Raw genomic sequence first — 6133 nt, 5'->3', positions numbered from 1 at the left:
AACGACCGGGCAAACCTCCAGTGGCCCCAAGGTGTGACTCGAACTCGAGACCTGTGGATTTTGTAATTTGTTTGGTAGAAAATTTGGTATCCTAACATTACCCTTAAAAGTAATATTTGTTGGTCCAATATGTTGCTGTGTGATCACACTTGAGGGTAATGTTTATAATTCACACGAGTGAGTTTTGAGTCTTGATCAATATTTGATTTATATTGTATTCAAACACTCTCAAAAATATGTAATATATATCAAGATAGGTTTTTCATGCATAAATCATTATGATTATGTGATATGCAAGAATCTCATTCAAAGTTTGGTCATGAGCATCTTATGCATTACTTCCAACTACAAAATTGACATTTTCTTTGGAGATTTGCCAATTCTTTTGGTAACTGATTTTAATATAAAAGAAAGTATTACACATAAGTGGAAAGAGTTGAGAAGCGAAGATTGTTATGCATTTGCTTAATATTTTCAAAATGATTTGGTTGATTAAAGCTTGAGATATTGGGGAGAATTAATGAAACAATTACAAGGATGCTAGCATAGTTTTTGTTATTAGTGTGAACTCAATTTTATGCAATTAGACTTGTACTATTGTTCTAAACCCATAAAGCCTTGAATTGTGGGTTGGAAACTTTGAACCAAACCCATTTTAGATTTCCAACAAAAATAAATATGTTAAAAGTTAAAAAAGAGTTGTTTATTGAGAAACCAAAAATGAAATACCGATTTCTGACAAAAATAAAATTACAAAGAGTTTAAAAAGAAAGAAATTAGAAGTTTATTATTAGAAAAATTACCAATAAATTCTATCTCAGGATTACAAGTGGGTCTAACTAAATTTCAATGGGGACAATTAAATTCTATTTTTGATAAATTGTTCTCAAAAGATGCAAGTTTTAAAATTTTAAAAATAAGTAAATTCTATTAAACAAATGTTTTTGCCAAGATTACCATGTTAGTTTGTTATGTTTTTGCGAGGTTAGTTTGTTAGGTTTTTGCCAATACTGGAAGATGTTAGTTTGTTAGTTAGTTTTTTTTGGAGGAGGTTCATTTTTTTTTTTTGGTCCTCGATATATTTTTACCTTATTATTAGAGTGAAAAAGGGAGATTCAAGAAAAAAAAAAAAAATACTTTGTATCATTTTTTGAGAACAGATAACTAATATAAATTAATATCATTATAGTTTTACCAGAAAAGCTTCATACCCCCACTGGGGTCGACCCCCAGTGAGGTGTCGGCCCCGGATTGGTCCAAAAAAAAAAATTGTTTTTTTTTTTTTTTTTTTTTTAAAGTTTTCAGCCACTGGGGGCGCGCCACGTCACTGGGGGCGCGACCCCCAGTGGGTGTATGGATCACGGCTCATAGTTTTACAGACTTAGCCAACTTGTGGGCTGGCACAACAACTTGGGTAGTGGCCTTAGTTGCACAAACACCAACAAAACACCTAATACAAGCTTTTATAAATGATATTATCGTTGATACCTCCCAATCCGGTGCAACTTGATCATCAAGGATATTAACCAAAACTTGAGAGTATGTTAAAATAACAATACTTTGAGGATAATGTTAGAAATATCAAATTTTTTACTAAATGAATGACGATATATCTTATATGGTTTGAGAGTCTGTTAAAATAACAATACTTTGAGGGTAATGTTAGAGATATCAAATTTTCTACTAAATGAATGACAATATGTCTTATATGGTTGTGGGATCCATAATTTTTTGAATCCCACACTCATGTGAGACATTTAATAATTCATTTGGTAAAAAATTTGAGACGTATAACATTTTCCAATTACTAATACTTGGCATCATTATGACTAGAACTAGAGAACTTCTTGATGGCATTGTGTACCAATATTGGGTCTATTTCAGTGATCAAAATCATTAATTTTTTTTAGACTTCTAAAATAGATCATTTAGGTAAATAATCAAATTAATTAGATATCAATTGTCACATGTTTAGATTACATTTTTCTTAAAAAATAAATGACAAATATGATTTAAAAAAATAGGCAGTCAATTTTGTGTACACATCTTGCTTTTTTGCACCGTAATTTGTTTATGACTTGGAATTGAGATAGGCACACAATGGCCACCCTACCTCATTTTATTATTGATTTGTGTGACTGGACATAGGGTTATTCGACCCGCATAACCCGACCCGACCCGAATGGGCGGTTTTGCAAATTTATAGGGTAGGTGCGTTTAGAGTAGTTAATTTAATTTAATTTATTTTTTTTAACCTGGACCGTTCATCTAGGATCTATCCTAGATATTTTTATTTTGACCAAACAAACCAAGCCCTAATTCATTAGGAAACAATTTTCATAAGCTCTTATCTGAAACATGAATCAGCAAAAATGTTGAGAATCATAATTGATGAAGAGATGCAATATATTTCTTTCTTTCTTCTTCTTCTTCTTCTTCTTTTTTTTTTTTTTTTTTCATTTTTTCTCTTGGATATATATATATACATAAGTTTTTTTTTTTAGAAAGTATATATAAAAGTTTTCTTGGAAAAGAATGATGCCTTAGGCTTGTCAATGAATGATGTAACAGCTTTATGAATCATGTAAATTTTGTGTAATATTAAAAAATGTAATGTGTTAGTATTTATTTATAACTAAAATTTTTTGGGTTGAGTTTCTGTATTGTAGGAATTTTTAGCATCTCCTATAAAATTGTCCATTCATTCGTTTTGAATGTATCATTGAGAGAACCATACCTGAAATCCCAATCCTGGTCTTTTTTTTGTTTGATCTGCATTATGAGTACTGCTTAGCCTAACTTGTGCTTCTGTCATTGAACAGAACTGTGATGCATGGAATTGGAATTTTATAATTTTATAAGTTTGAATAATTTGTTTGTGTTAGGAATTGATTTTGTTGTGTTTTTAATTTTATAAGTTTTAATTCATTAGTTATTAATGTTGGAGCATTTTAGAAAATTGGGGGAAAATGACCCAAAATAAATATTTACAAAATGGCAAAAAAAAAAAAAACTCAAAAATAAATTTTTAAAGAAAAAAGTCAAAACCGCAAACCGCAAACCACTCGTAACTGCCCGCATATCCACGAACCCTATTCACACAAACTGCAAACCGCACAGCGGGTGGATACGGGTTGACTTTTTCTCAAACCGCATAGATACAGGCGGGTCAAAACTGAACCGCAAACCACACAAATCCGATCCGCAACCACTCCTAGGTGACACTATGTGTTAATGATGACGTAGTATCATCATTGTACTGAATTTTTACTCGAGATTTAGATCTAATCCTTCTTTTCCATAATCAAACATTGGACTAACAATTCGGTGGTTCTCAAATATTTTCTACTTTGAATCCCACTAATCAAACGTGCCCTAGCGTTATTGAGTTATACAAGTATGTGGCACTCTATCTATCTATTCTTGGAAACTCTTCACAAAGGTAAGCTTTCCAGTTCATTGATTAATTCCCCTACCTTGTAATATAAAAATTGATTTTTTTTTTCCTTGATGGATTGAAGTGGAATAGTGGATTAAAATGTTGAAAATGAGAACAAACATGAAATTTGAACGGTGAGGTTTTAAAAAGGAATATTTGTTGGTCCAATATGTTGCGGTTTAATCACAATTGAGCTAATGTTTAAAATTCACATGAGTTGGAGTCTTGATCAATAAATACAAATCTTGATCAATATTTGATTGATATTGTATTAAAACACTTGTAAAAATATTTGATAAATATCAAGATAGGTTTTTCATGTATAAATCATTATGATTGTGTGATATGCAAAAATCTCATTCAAAGTTTGGGCATGACCATCTTATCCATGACTTCCAACAATAAAATGGACATTTTATTTTGAAGATGTGTCAATTCTTTTGGTAACTGATTTTAATATAGAAAAAAACTATTACACATAGGTGGAAAGAGTAGAGAAGAGACTCTCAAGACTGGCATTTGCCTATATTTTGAAAATGGGTTGGTTGAAATCTTGAGATATTGGGGAGAACTAATGAACCAATTACAAATATTGTTGCCCAACCATGTAAGTTATTGTTGTTTGTGTCAACTCAATTTTATAAAATCGTACTTGTATTATTCTTCTAGACGCCTAAAGCCACGTTAAGCTAAATTGTGAGATTAAAAATAATTCGTTAAAATTTTATAATTACAAATGTACGACAAAAATAAAAATACAAAAGATATAACTAGGAATGAACAAAACAAATAAGAAGTTTATTATTTAAAATTATTCAAATGTATTAAGGTTTGTTATGGTAGCTTTAGAAATAAAATTTAGAACAATTTTTATAAATTTGGCAAAGATCCCTCACCAATGTTTTATAATGATACAATGGTAAAAGTATAGCTAAACATTTTTTATTGCATAAAGTCCTTAAACTAATTTCTAGACATCTTTTCATATTTATATATACATATAATAGAGGTGTGAGCTGTGCGCTTAAAATATAAATTTTAATTTTGAATTGATAACATATTTTCTATTTTGTTTAAGTGATGAAAGTATTTCTAATAAGTTAAGTGAATGGTCTTAAGTTTAAGTCTTGTATCCCTCTTTTAACTACTATTTCTTATTTTTCTCTTTTTAGATGGAGAAAATTGTTTTTTATTTATTTATTTTCTTTTAGATGGAAAAATTGACATTTGATGCAATTGTTTTTTTATTTTTATTTTTCCTTTTAGATGGAAAAATTGACACTTTAATGCAATTGTGTGTGTGTGTTTTTTTTTGCCCTTTTAGGTGGGGAAATTTTTTTATTTTTTTCCTTTTAATGGAGAAATTGACACTTGATGCAAGAAGAGAAGACCACTTCGCAAAAGGAGAGAAAGAAGTTCATGGATTTTTTTCCTTTTAGATTGAGAAATTGATACTTGGTACAAGAAGAGAAGGCCCCTCGGCAAAAGGAGAGAAGGAAATTCATGAACACCAAATGAAGTGTTCACTTTTAATAATAGTATAGACAGATTATATAACAAGCTCTAATAGCTTCTTGTTGCAAACAAAAAGCAACGTAGAAGAGAATCGCAGCGGCACTCTCAGAAATATCACAAATTGTTTGCAACGATTAGACAAAACATATAGAAAATTGATCAATCACAATCTATTATTATATGCATATATACGTTTGTACTTGTATGTATATAGAGAAGATCAAATAAGCTTACAATCTTAATGATTTAGATTAGTAAGATCAGTTTTTCAGCGAGCTATGGAAGCCCAATAACACTTTCAATTGCTAAAGCCAACCAAAAACTCTAAGTCCGCCATTGTTTTCCTCCTTTATTTTTTCATTTGATCATATTATTAGATTCAAAAGGGATCATATTATTAGAGCCAAAAAAAAAGGATTTATTTCATTATTAATAGTCACTATCATTATTTAATAATATATAGTTTGATTGTGGAAAAGGTTTCTGTCCAATTTACTAATTGGATTAGAGAGGGACATGTTGATGGTGTTGTGGATCAATATTGTGTCCATTTCATAATTCTCGAATACATCATTTAAACAAATAATCAAATTAATTCATGAGATACTAAAAGATGAATGCAAATAATCAAATTAATTCACGAGGTATTAAAAGATGAACCCTTAGTGGAACCGAGATGGACATTTATCTCATTTTATTATTGGTTTGTGACATGTTCATGTAATATCACGGTTTTATTAAATTTTTAGTCAAGATTTATAGAGTTCTATTTTATTTAAACACTAAACAAATTCTATGAACAAAATATAATTTGTGATTGGTTCAAAATAATGAGATCCACAAGTCTGAATAGGCAAATATACATTTTCAATGAAGAATCCACAAGTAAATAGGCTAATTATACACCAGAGCATTTTCCATAATATAATAAATGTTTTATTGATTAAAACAATTTTTGAAATTCATATATTTTAGACGAGTGTTTGAAATCCTATTACCCAAACTCATTTGATTACTAGCCGAGAACATGGATCTAAATACATGCAGTTAAGTATTGTATTGATACATAATGATTTTTTTAATGATTTGATATCGTTATATATCAATATATCTTTGTGATTAAAAATTATTGTTAAATTGGCCAAGTTCCATTACAAATTAGTATATTGGTTTAAATCC

The sequence above is a fragment of the Camellia sinensis genome, chromosome 5, assembly GCF_055761805.1.
Source record: "Camellia sinensis isolate YWXY chromosome 5, ASM5576180v1, whole genome shotgun sequence".
NCBI lineage: Eukaryota > Viridiplantae > Streptophyta > Magnoliopsida > Ericales > Theaceae > Camellia > Camellia sinensis.
This window is presented reverse-complemented; position numbering follows the sequence as displayed.